Source organism: Choloepus didactylus, chromosome 26 (genome assembly GCF_015220235.1).
Source record: "Choloepus didactylus isolate mChoDid1 chromosome 26, mChoDid1.pri, whole genome shotgun sequence".
Taxonomy (NCBI): domain Eukaryota; kingdom Metazoa; phylum Chordata; class Mammalia; order Pilosa; family Megalonychidae; genus Choloepus; species Choloepus didactylus.
The window spans coordinates 12,470,482-12,483,934 of record NC_051332.1 but is presented as its reverse complement, the minus strand read 5'-3'; the positions used below and the strand labels follow the sequence as shown (position 1 = coordinate 12,483,934).

Genomic DNA, 13,453 nt, shown 5'->3' with positions numbered 1-13,453 from the left:
TTATTCTCTTTCATCTGAATATATCTCAATTATTCCCTTCATCTGTAAATATTAGAAAACTACTAAACCATTCTTTTAAAGAATATTCCTCAAATTGTGTTTCTTTTCAGAGGTTCTTACAGATGAAATTGAGTTTATGTATTTTAGGTTGTATTGGCGGAAAATTATGGTGCCCACAAAGTGATTCTTTTTTAAATGAGAATTCTAATTTTACTTTTTTCATTTTACTGAATTCATTTTAAACATTATGTATAAGCTACAACAATACACAAGTATCAAAAATAACCACATTTTAATAAAGCAAAGCAAAGTTTCAGGAAAGCAAGTAACATGAAATAATTTCTTTCCTTCCTGCATTGCACAAGTTTGCATTAATGGGTAATCTTCACCGCATTTGATTAAAGATTTCTAATGTTATAAACAGTATACTTCAAACAGTCCATGTATCTTCCTTGGGGAATTGTTTATTGCTGCACTGTCCTAGGTTTCCTTTTTCAACTTCTTGTCACCTAGTTCCAGTTACACCACTCCTTGTCCATCATATCCACTTTCAAATAGAGGGTTCTCTGGTGAGCCTTGTGTGTACAAGTAACTACAGACCACATCAAGTGTTTCTGACTCTTTCCCATTACTCCAAATTGGAATCCCTGTACCCCAGTGTGCATAATGAACAACAGGAAATCCCATGTAAATAAAACTCAGGGAAGTAAGCTCACTGGGTCTGGAAACTGTGGAGGAGATAATGCCAGCCAAGGTTCCAAAGCAGCATAGAATTCTGGCCAGTGCATAGAATGTACATATGCAAGTTATGCTGATCCTCTCCTATGTCACAGTAGGTGTCAGGTTGCTAAGCAACAGTGCTCTATCCCAATGTCTGCCTTGTGGTCTGAAAATATAATGGGATTGCCAAGTGTGCAGGTGATGGTGGAAGTTTTGTGTCCTGTGCAGATTGCTGCAGGTATATGATGATGACTCTGTAGCCCCCAGGTTCACCTGCAGCACCAATGGATGGTGAGGGTTTGACTCTTCCTTCAGGAAGCTGTACAGGAATGCCCAAGGGCAAATTCCAATTGGGGGTGGGTTAGAGGGAACTTTAATGAAGTGCCCCTGGAAACGTTTGAGCCAGCCTTTTTTTCCAATGGCACAGAAATTACTACTGGATCTAAAACAAGCAACATATCATGCCAGTTGCTCACTTCACAAAGACTAACATGAGGCATATCCATGTGCAGGCAATTCACCCACTTTAAGTCATGGAAACTTGGACAAATTTGAGGAGTCTGCCTTTTACACTGTTTATAGCTTACATGAGGATCAGCTCATGGCTGTCTTCCTCATGGGATTTCTTGGTCTATTTATGCTTTCCAGAAAACTCATTCTCTGCCTAAATGCTGAGTGACAGTAAAGGTGTTCCTGTGATGAGAGAACACATGATACATGGAGAGGCTGTAATTTTTTGTGTTCAGTTGTTGGAGGCATGATTTGGGACAGGGATGGAGTCTCCCAGAGGGCAAGCATGATGGTATACAGTGAATATTGTTTGTTCCTGCACTGAGGGATATCCCTGTCCTGGGAGACAACATACTCTGGCTCTGTCAGTTAGAATGATACACATGTAACTGTGAATGCCAAACCCAGTTCACCCTTTTTCATTGTGCTGGACTTGGGAGAGATTAACCACAAATGTGGCACAAATATTTTCCAGTTCTGAAAGCAAGTTTATTAGGAATGCAAGAAGACTTCCCCCAACATCTCCATTCCTGAATTTGCTGAAGCCCAAGGGAGTAGGCCGAAGTGGCACTGAATTTTACCATTCTTCCCATATTCCATGAAAGCAGTTCACTGTAATCTCATCCTGATCTGACCCTGTGCCTTCATGAGGAGGGAAACCAACACAGGTGAAATGTCTTTATTTAATTTCTTTTGTCACAGATTTAACATTGTTTCATACTTCTTGTATTATAAGGTTTTCTTTAAATATTAAATTTATGTTAAAAATGTCATTTTCTTTAATTATTCTTATAGTATTTCACATGAGAATGGAGACATTCTCTTATGTATTCAAAGGAATATTACCAAAATCATTAAATTTACTTGGTGTGGGGTAGGGGGAAATTTAATTAAGTGCCCCTGGCCATGCTTGGGCCTTCCTTTATTTCCAATGGCACAGAAATTACTGCTGAATCTAAGACAAGCAGATTAGATCCTGAGTGCTCACTTAGCAGAGCCTACCATGTGGTATGCCCATGTGAAGTCAATGAACCCACTTTATGTCAGGGAAATTTGGAAAACTTTGAAGTGTCTGAACAGTCCACTGTTTATAGCTTACATGAGGATTGGCCAATGGCTGTCTTAGTGGTGGGAATTCTTGTTCCATTTATTGTTGCCAGAAGTCTCATTCTGGGCCTAAATACTGCATTGCAGACAAGGTGTTCCTCTGATGAAAAGAACAAATGATACATGGAGAGGCTGATATATTTTTGTTGAGTTGATTGGAAGCATGATTTGGTATAGGGATGGAAACTCCCAGAGGGCAAGCATGATGGTATACTCTGAATATTTGTTGTTCCTTGGTCCAGGAATTATCATTACCCTGAGGGATAAACCTGTCTTGGTGGCCAACATACCCTGGATCTGTCAGTTAGAATGATATGCATGTCACTGTGGATGTCCACCCCAAGACTCCTTTTCACATGGTGCTGGCCTTGGGAGAGATTAACCACAAATGTGTCACATATTTTATTCCAGATCTGAAAGCAAGTTTATTAGCAAAGTAAGAATAATTCCCCAACCTCTCCATTCCTGAATTTGCTGAAGCCCATGGAGTAGGCCAAAGTGGCACTGACTGTGACCATTCTTCTCATATCCCTTGAAAACAGTTCAGTTTAATCTCACCCTGATCTGAACCTGTGCCTTCATGAGGAGGGAAACCAACACATGTGAACTGTCTTCATTTAATTTCTTTTTTCACTGATTTAACATTGTTTAATATTCCTTGTATAATAAGGTTTTCTTTAAGAATTTTAAATTTACATTTAAAAAATATCAGTTACTTTAACTTTTCCTGTAGTATTTCACTTAAGAGCAGAGACATTCTGTCATGTATTCACAGAAATATAACCACAATCATTAAATTAGTCTGGTTGCAGTATAAATATCTCATCTAGGGACATGGTCCCAACTGAAGAATTATGCAATCATGTCCTTTCAACCAATCAAAACTTTAATAATAATAATAATGATAGAAATGTAGAAAGGCATAAAACAAAAATAGTGTCCAGTCTCATATCAAACATGTCATTTCTTTTACGCATATATATATTCTCTTTCATCTGAATATATCTCAACTATTTCCTTCATCTGAACGTAACAGAAAACTGCTGAACCAACCTTTTAAAGAATATTCCTCAAATTGTTTTTTCTTTTCAGAGGTTCTTCCTGATGAAGTTGAGTTTATCAGTTTTAGGCTGTATTGGCAGAAAATGAGAAGTGTCATTTTTTTCTTTCATTTTATTGAATTTATTTTAAACATTATCAATCAGCTACAACAACACACAAGTATCAAAAATCACCACTTATAATAAAGCAAAGGAATGTTTCAGGAAAGCAAGTAACCTGAAATAACTTCTCTGCTTCCCATATTGCACAAGTTTGCATTAATGGGTTATCTTCAAGGCATCTGATTAAAGATTTCTAATATTTTAAACAGTGATCTTCTTACACTCCATGTATCTTCCTTGGGGTATTGTTTATTGTTGCACAGTCCTATGTTTCCTTTTTCCCCTCTTATCATCCAGTTCCAGTTACACAACTTCAAATCCCTCATATCCACTTTATAATAGGGGCTTCTCTGTTGAGCCTTGTGTACACAAGCAGCTACACACCACACCAACACTTTTTGAATCTTTCCTATTACTCCAATAAGAATCCCTATACCCTGGTGTGTCTAATTTACATCAGGAAATCCAAAGTTGAGATAACTCATGGAAGAAATCTCTCTGGGGCTCACAGCTGTGGAGTAGACAGTGTCAGCCCAGGTTCCTAAGTGGCATAGAAATCTGGTGGATGCTTGGAATGTGCATATGCAAAATACTCTGACTCTCTTCTACCTCACAATAGGCACCACGTTGCTAAGCAACAGGGTTCCATCTCAATGGCTGCCCTGTGAACCTAAAACATTGTGGGATCCCCAAGTGTGCAGGAGAAGGTGGAGTTGTGACCTGTGCAGTTTTTTGTAGGTATATGAGGATTTTTCTGTAGCCCTGAGGTTCACTTGCAGACATGATGGATGGCGAGGGTTTGACTCTCCCTGGAGGAAGCTCTACAGGATTGCCAAAGTGCAAATTCCAATCGGTTGTAGGGTAGGAGGACTTTAATGAAGAGACTCTAGCAAACCTTGGGCTTGCCTTTTTTTTCCCCAAAGGCACAAAAATACCCACTGAATCTAAGACAAACAGCTTAGCATCCCATGTGCTCACTTAACAGAGCCTATCATGACGGGTGCCCACATGAAGTCAATGAACAAACTTTATGTCAGGGAAATTTGGACAACTGTTTTTATCTGACATGAGGAATTTTCCATTGCTGTCATATTGGTGGGATACCTTGGTTTATTTATGCTAATTCAATCAACTCTTTAGTTCTGTTACTGATGATTGATTTTCTAATGATTATGAATAACATTTTCTTGCCTCTTCAACCTACCAAAATATATTTTTCTGCATGCTGAATATTGAGAAAAGTATTTTGTTTAATCTCTGTATTTTTCAAATTTTCCTTAAAAGGTACGGAGGTTTTTTGTTTGTGTTGCTTTTGGAAGGCAATTTGCTTACTTGCAAATCAGTCACTTCTTTTGACCATTGAAAAAACTAGCAAAGGTTTCAGCATCTACCTTGACAAAACTCTGTAAGATAAAGGTGAAATCAACTGTTAAAACCCAGCTTGACTCAAAGACTAAAGCACAAGCCAGACCCTGAGTTAGATATGAGGTTATAGATGTAGGTTGTAGAATATAAACCCCAGGATAATCACAAAAATGTATTTTAGAAAATATACAGAGATAGAAATGAGAAAGGGATCACTTAGATACATCACAGAAGATCAACTATGCAGAAAAGGACATGGCAATAAAGGAAAAGAGAGACAAAAAATATGACATAAATTTAAAAAAGGACATAATGACTGAAGTAAGTACTGCCTTTACAATAATAATATTGAATGTTGATGAATTAAACTCCCCAGAAAAAAAGACACATATTGGCAGGATGGATTTATAAAAGCATGATCCAACACTATGTGTCTTACAAGAAAATCACCTTAGACCAAAAGACACAAATTGGTTAAAAGTGAAAGTTGGAAAAAGATATCACATGCAGATAGCAAGCAAGAAAGAGCTGGGATTGCTGAGCTAATATCAGATAAAATAGACTTTTAGTCAAAACAGTTACAAGAGGCAAAGAAAGACATTATATATTAATAAAAGGGTGAATCCACAAAGAAAGAAGAACAATAATAAATGTTTATGCACCTAACCATGGTGCCCCAAAGTACATGAGACAAACACTGGTGAAATTGAAGGGACAAATAGATACCTCTTCAACAATATTTGGAGATCTCAGTATATCACTGTCATCAATAGATAAGAGTGTATAGACAGAAGATCAATAAAGAAAGAGAGAACTTGAATAATATGATAATTGAACCCCACTTAATGGACATATACAGAATATTGTATGCTGAACAGCAGGATATACATTCTTCTCAAGTACTCATGGATCATCCTGGATAATTCACAGGTTGAGTCAAAAAACAAATTCAACAAATTTAGAAAGATTGAAAGTAGACAAATCATCTTTTTGGACAATAATGCAATGAACCTGGAAATCAGTTACAGGCAAAGAACTGGAAAATCCACAAATATAAGGAAGTTAAATAATATACACTTCAACAATCAGTGGGTCAAGGAAAAAATTACAATGGAAACCAGTAAAGCTCTGGAGATGAAAGAAAACAAGAACACAGCATTCAAAACTTATGGGATTCAACAAAAGCAGTGCTGAGAAGGAAATTTATAGCCCTAAAAGTGTACTGAAAAGGAAGAAAGGGATAAATCAAATACCTAACTGCACATCTGGAGGAACTAGAAAAATAGCAGCAAACTAATCCCAAAGAAAGTAGAAGGAAATATCAAAGATTAGAGCAGAAATCAATGAAATTGAAAATTAAAAATAAAAAAATAGAGAGAATTAACAAAACCAAGGTGGTTTTTCAAAAAGATAATTAAAATTGACAAACCCTTAACTAGACTGACACAGGAAAAAAGAGAGAAGATAGAAATAAAATCAGAAATGATGGGGGAAATTACTACTGAACTGAAAGAAATAAAAATTGTTCATAACAGGATACTATTAACAACTTTATGCTGACAAATTAGACAATTTAGATGAAATGGACAAATTCCTAGAAATACATGAACTACCTATATTATCTGTAGAAGAAATCAAGACCTCAACAGAACTTTTACAAGTATAGACATTGAATCATTCATCAAAAACCTCCCAACAAGGAAATTCAGGACCAGATGTCTTCACAGGTGAATTCCACCAAATTGTCCTGGAAGAATTAACACTCATCTGGCTCAAAATCTTCCAGAATATTGAACAGGAGCATGCACTACCTAACTCATTCTATGAGTCCAACATCATCATAATAACAAAGCAAAAGAAAAATACTACAAGAAAAGAAAGCTACAGAGCAATCTAATGAATATAGATGGAAAAATCCTCAGCAAAATACTTGCAAATTGAATCTAACAGCACATTAAAAGAATTGTACACCATGATCAAGTGGATTTTAACCCAGGTTTGCAATGGTGGTTCAACATAAGAAAATAAATTAAGGTCACATAAGAAAACAAAAAGGAAAAGCAAAACAAAACATGTTCATCTTATTTGGTGCAGAAAAGGCATTTGACAAAATCCAGTACACTTTAGTGATGAAAACACTGAGAAAAATAGTCATAGAAGAACATTTCTTCTACATGATAAAGGGCACATATGAAAAACCCACAGCTTACATTATACTCAATAGTGAAAGACAGTTTTCCTTATAAGATATGGAACAAAATGATGTCCACTGTTACCACTATTATTCACAATTATACTGAAATTTCTAGCCATGAAGTTAGAAAAAAATATATATATATATATGGCATCCAAATTGGAAAGGAAGAAGTAAACCTTTCATTAATATTAGATGACGTGATCCTACATATAGACAATCCCTACAAAATCTTCAACAAAGCTTCTAGAGATGATAAACACATTCAGCAAGAAGTGGGATAAAAGATCAACACACAATAATCACTAGTGCTTCTATACCCTTGTAATGAACAATTGGATGAGCAAATCAAGAAAAAAATTCCATTTACAGTAGCAATCACAAGAATAAAATATCTAGGAATAAATTTAACTGATGTAAAAGATTTATGCAGGAAAAACTACAAAACTTTGCTAAAATGAATCAAAGAAGAACTAAATACATGGAGGGACATTCCATGCTCATGGATTGGAAGATTAAATGTTATCATGGCCATTCTGTCCAAAACAGTATACAGAGTCAATGAAATCCCAATCAGTATTCCAACAGCTTACTTTGCAGAAATGGAATAGTCAATCATCAAATTTATTTTGAAGGTTAAGTCGTCCCAAAGAGCTAAACTCATCTTGAAAAATTAGAATGAATTTGGAGGACTTACACTCCTGGCTTAAAAAAATTATTACAAAGCTACAGTGGTTAAAACAGCAAGGTCTGGGACAAGGATTGATATATAGAATAATGGAATTGAATTGAGAGTTCAGAAATAGACCATCACATCAATGGTATTGATTTTAGAAAGAGCTTCCAAGTATACTCAATAGGGAAAAATAGTCTCTTCAAAAAATTGTGCTGGGAGAACTGGTTATCCATATGCAAAAGAATGAAGAAGGATCCCTCTCACCCAATATACAAAAATTAACTCAAAATGGATCAAAGATTCAAATATAAAAAGCTGGACTATAAAACTCCTAGAAGAAAATGTAGGAAAGAACCTTTATGATCTTCTACTTGGAAATGGTTTCTTAGATTTTATACTCAAAGCACAATCAACAAAAGAAAAAATAGATAAATGAGACCTAATCAAAATTAAAACTTCCATACATCAAAGGACTTTATCAAGGAAGTGAAGAGGCAACATACTGAGTGGGAGAAAATATTTGGAAATGACATATCCAGTAAGGGCTTAAAATCCCAAATATATAAAGAAATCATACAAAACAACAATAAAAAGACAAGTCAATTTAAAAATGGATGAAAGACTTGAAAAGGCATTTCTCCAAAGTGGATATACAAATGGATAAAAAGCACATGAAAAGATTCTCAATATCATTAGCTATTAGAGAAATGTAAAGCAAGATACACAGAGATATCATTTCACGCTCACTAAAATGGCTATTACTAACATATAAAATTACAAGTGTTGGAGAGGATGTGGAAAAATAAGAACACTCATTCATTGTTGGTGGAAATGTAAAATGGTGCAGCCACAATGAAAGACAGTTTGACAGTTTCTCAGGAAGCTAATTATAGAATTATGACCTAGCAATCCCTGTACTAGGTATATACCCAAAGTTATTGGAAGCAGGGACTTGAACAGATATTTTCCATTAATGTTCATAGTGGCATTATACTCACTGCAAAAAGATGGAAACAACCCAAGTGACCATCAACCAATGAATGGATAAATAAAATGGTATATACATACAATGAAATATTATTCAGCATTAAGTAGGAATGAAGTTTTTGTTCATACAACATGGATGAACCTGAAAACATTATATTGAGGAAATAAGCCAGACACCAATGGACCAATATTGTATGATCTCACTGATATGACATAATTAGGATAAGGAAATTTATAGCATTTGAGTCTAGCATGTATTTTACCTGGGCCCGGGTGAGGGATAGGTAATGGAGAGATAATGTTTACTTTGTACATAATTTCTATTTAGGTTGACTGGTAAGTTTTCAAAATGGATGGCAGTGATGGTTACAATACATTGTGAGTGTAATTAACAGCACTGAATTATATAAGTGGTTTTATATTTATGGTTAAAAGGGGGAAATTTTAGGTCATATGTGTGCTACCAGAATAAAAATGAAGTGATAAACCATAGAACTGTATAGCACAGTGAACCATATTATAAATGATGGCATATGGTTTATAGTACAATTATAAAAATGTTCTTTAATGCATTATAACAAATGCATCATACTAATGCAAGGTGTTAATAACAGGGTGTTATATGGGAAAAATATACTCTGATGTAAACTATGGACTACATTTAATAGCACAATTATAGTGTTCATTTATCAATTGTAACAAAGGTACCACACTAATGCAAAGTGATAATGGGGGTAAATATATGGGAACAATATAATTTTACATGATTTTTATGTACCCTACAATTAATCTAATTATAAAATTAAAGATAAAAAAAACAAATTTCATACTACTTAGAAAAAATGCAAAAATTAGATCATTACATATTAAAACCTATGTGATTTGATGAAAGCTATATTCAAAAGCAAATGTAAGGGCATTAAATTTTTTCATTAAAAAAAGATTGTAAATGCAATGTGGGATGCTGGATTGGATTCTGGAACAAAGAAGGGACATTAGTATGAAACTTGAATAAAGCCTGTAATTAATAGCTTGGATACTATGTTCATTTTTTTAGGTTTGACAAATATGGAATGGTAATGTAAGATTGCCAACATGAGGAGAAAGTGAATGGGGGAGAAACTGAATGGTTAGCTAAGGTTGCCAGAATGTAGTATGCCAGAAATGGGTTGGCTTCTAACAAGGGGGATTTATTAAGTTACAAGTTACAATTCTAACATTGTGAAAATAAGGCATTGAGAAGAAGATACCTTTTCAGAGGAAAGGCTGCTGGCATTCTGGGTTCCTCTCTCACACGGGAAGGTACATGGTGACATCTACTTGTCCTTCTCTATTGGGTTCTGGTTTCAATGGCTTTCTCTCTCAGTTCCTGTGTGTCCTTCTTGCTTCTCTCAGGGTGTTTTCTTCCCAAGTGTCTGTGGATCGTCTCTTAGCTTCTGTGGGGCAAACTCTGGATTTCATCTCTTAGCTTCTCTCTTGGTTCTGGTTTCAATGGCTATCTCCAAAATGCCTCTCCAAAATGTCTCCCTGTGCTGAGTTTCATCTGCCTTTTATCCTCTCACAAAGGACTCCAGCAAGGGGATTAAGACCACCTTGAATGGGTTGGATCACATCTCCATGTAAACAACCTAGTAAAATTGCCCCACCCACAATTAGTCTGCCCCCACAAGAATGGATTAAAAGAACATGGCTTTTCTGGGGTACATAACAGCTCCAAACCAGCACAGTGAGTATATGGGAAATCTTTCAGTAAATCTAAACAAATTCCAAAATAAAAAGTAACAAGAAAAGAAAGAACTGGACAGGAATTTGTAGGTAACTAAGTATTGATTCCTCCATTTCTTAGCAGAATGTCTATTGGAAGGACATTTAACACCATCCAGCCTTGATTTTCTGAAATGCAGAGTGAAAAAGATAATAATGCCAACCTGAAGGAATAGTGTGGTGTTTTAACTGATAATTTAAATGAAAATATGTTAATATAATATCTGATGCATTGTGAGTTCTCTATAGAAAGAGATTGTGCTTGCATGTGAACACCCAATCTGGTTTGTTTAACCTTGTTTTACTCATGGATTTAGATCCAGAAAAATATGTAGGTTCATCCTGATATGTCTAAGACAGGTAATAATTTGAAATAAACAAAAAAAGTTTAAAATTAAAAGATGAATTTAGGTTTGTTTAAATATTTTCCCATTTACTCAAAATACAGTAATTTTTTTAATATTGCCACAAAGGATATTGGGTACTTTTGCTTCCTCATTAATTTCCTCAAGAGCAAACCAAATTGATGGTTAAATTTACATGGAGAAATGGAAGGACACAGGCACATACACACACATACACACACACACACAGACTGAATAAGGGGAAGAATGAGAATTTGGTATTGGGCAATGCATGCTTTTGGAATAAACCAAAATTACTGAGAGACAATGTATATATCCAAGTAAAATTATTCAACCTAGCTTTAGTAAAAGACTATGAAATTAAACTAACAAATAGAATGCACCTTGATTCAAACACCACACATCTGATTGCATCAGTTTGAAATATATTTACATTTCCTCAGCATCATATTTTATTTTCTTTGGGGACTCTTTTCTTTTGAGTTCTTGTCTTTAGAGAATTGACTCTACAATTAGTACTGATATCTGACTCCCCCAGTTGCCCAATCCTCTTGAAGAACAGCAATACAAAAGTGCTGCAACATGTATTTACTCAAATGGTATCTCAAAATTTATGAACACATAAATCAACTTTACAGTGGCTCCATTGCAAAGATGAAATTTATTTTCATTTTTTTAGTCTCCAATTGAGAACTTCTGACAAACGAGAAAACAATAGACTACAGAGGTAATAAGCTATATGGGAAAAAGTGTACAAATATTTTGAGCTTTTACTTACTGATTGGACAAATGCTAAGTCTTCTATTTCATGGCATTAATTTATAAATATATCAGCTTTGTAGCAAGAACAATTGTTTGATTCTATTTGAGTAAATTAAAAAATGGTTCTAAAGATAATCATCAAAATATTGCTTAACTGAAATTTTTATTAGCTTTGTGGCTTGGGTTTTTGCATGAGACATTTCCAGGGACAGTGAATGAATTTTGGAGTTGAAGATTGTACAGAATTATTTTCAGGAATAGAAAAAAATAATATAATGGAGATAAATCCACAGGCATTTTCAGAGAATGGGAAAGATTTCAGCAAGAATATTTCTGTCCTTTGTATTTTGAATATGGACTGGTATAGAAAGAAGAAAGAAATGTTAAATTGCATTGGCAGAAACCAAAGTAGAGTCTGCAGACTTAGACCAGTGATTGAAGAGGCAATATCCTTTTGTCCTTTACATTTTATCTTTCTGCAGTCACTCAGTTAATTATGCTATGTTAATCTTTGAGGTTTTTCTACCCATGTGTATACACCTTTATTAACATTTTTACTTAAACTTCTAAGATTTTGGAGAGGGAAAAGTTTACACTTAATACAAAGTTTAAACAAAATACATAAATAATAAATGGCTAGAAAAAATGATACCTCACTGGCTGAGTCCATCCTGATGGGATTGACAGAATCCATGGAGGAAAGTGTATTCTCTTTTTGCTATTTTTTTCTGATTTACACACTTACAGTTCTGGGTAATGTTGGGATGATTCTCCTAATCAGAACTGATTCCAGACTTCACATACCCATGTATTTTTTCCTGGCTAGCTTGTCCTTCCTGGACATTTGTTATTCATCCACCATCACCCCACAGATGCTGGTAGATTTATTATCTGAGAAGAAAACTATCACCTTTGCTGGCTGCTTCCTGCAGATGTACTTCTTCATTGCCTTGGGAACAACTGAATGCAACCTCTTTGGGTTAATGGCCTGTGACCATTATGTGGCCATATGCAACCCACTGGGTTACACCTTAGTCATGTCCAGGACAGTTGCATGGATATGGCAGCTGGGGCTTTTGCAGCAGGATTGTTGAACTCCATGGTTAACACCAGTTATGTAAGCAGTTTGCCATTCTGTGGTTCCAATGTTATCCATCACTTCTTCTGTGACAGCCCCCCAATTTTTAAGCTCTCTTGTTCTGACACCAGCATGAATGAAAGCATCTTTTCCACTTTTGCAGGTGTGACTATGGTTGGGGTTCTGCTGATCATTCTTACCTCCTATTTCCATATTCTCATCTCCATCTTTCATATGCATTCAGGGGAGGGGAGGCATAAAGCATTGTCAACTTGTGCCTCCCACTTGACAGATTTAATTCTGTTCTATGCCACCTCTATCTATACATATCTGAGTCCCAGTTCCAGCTATCTCTGAATCAGGGCAAAGTGGTTTCTGCGTTCTACACAGTAGTGATCCCCATGTTGAATCCCTTGATCTATAGCCTCAGGAGTAAGGAAGTAAAGAAAGCCTTATGAAAGCAATTACCAGAAAAAGAATCCCTTCATTTCTGTGATTGTTTTGTTAATTTTCTGTGTTAAATAACATCTTCAATTAACTTTCAAAGCCTGGTTCAAGCTCATAGTTTCATTACAATGTTTTCAAAGTAAACACATTCTGTTAATACTCACTCTATGTGGATCCAATCAGTGAGAAGGTAGATTACCAGACTAATACATGATGAATGGACATTCATCTTAAAATTATTCTACACCTTCCCTATGCAATCAAAAGTTAGAGCTTATTTGTAGCAAAATCTTATGTTCAAAAATAAAAGGATTA

At 35.3% G+C, this 13,453-nt stretch overlaps 1 pseudogene; it reads left to right on the top strand.

The window, feature by feature from the left end:
• Positions 1-12,245: 12,245 nt before the first annotated feature.
• On the top strand, positions 12,246-13,149 carry LOC119520817 (annotated as a pseudogene).
• Positions 13,150-13,453: the final 304 nt, after the last annotated feature.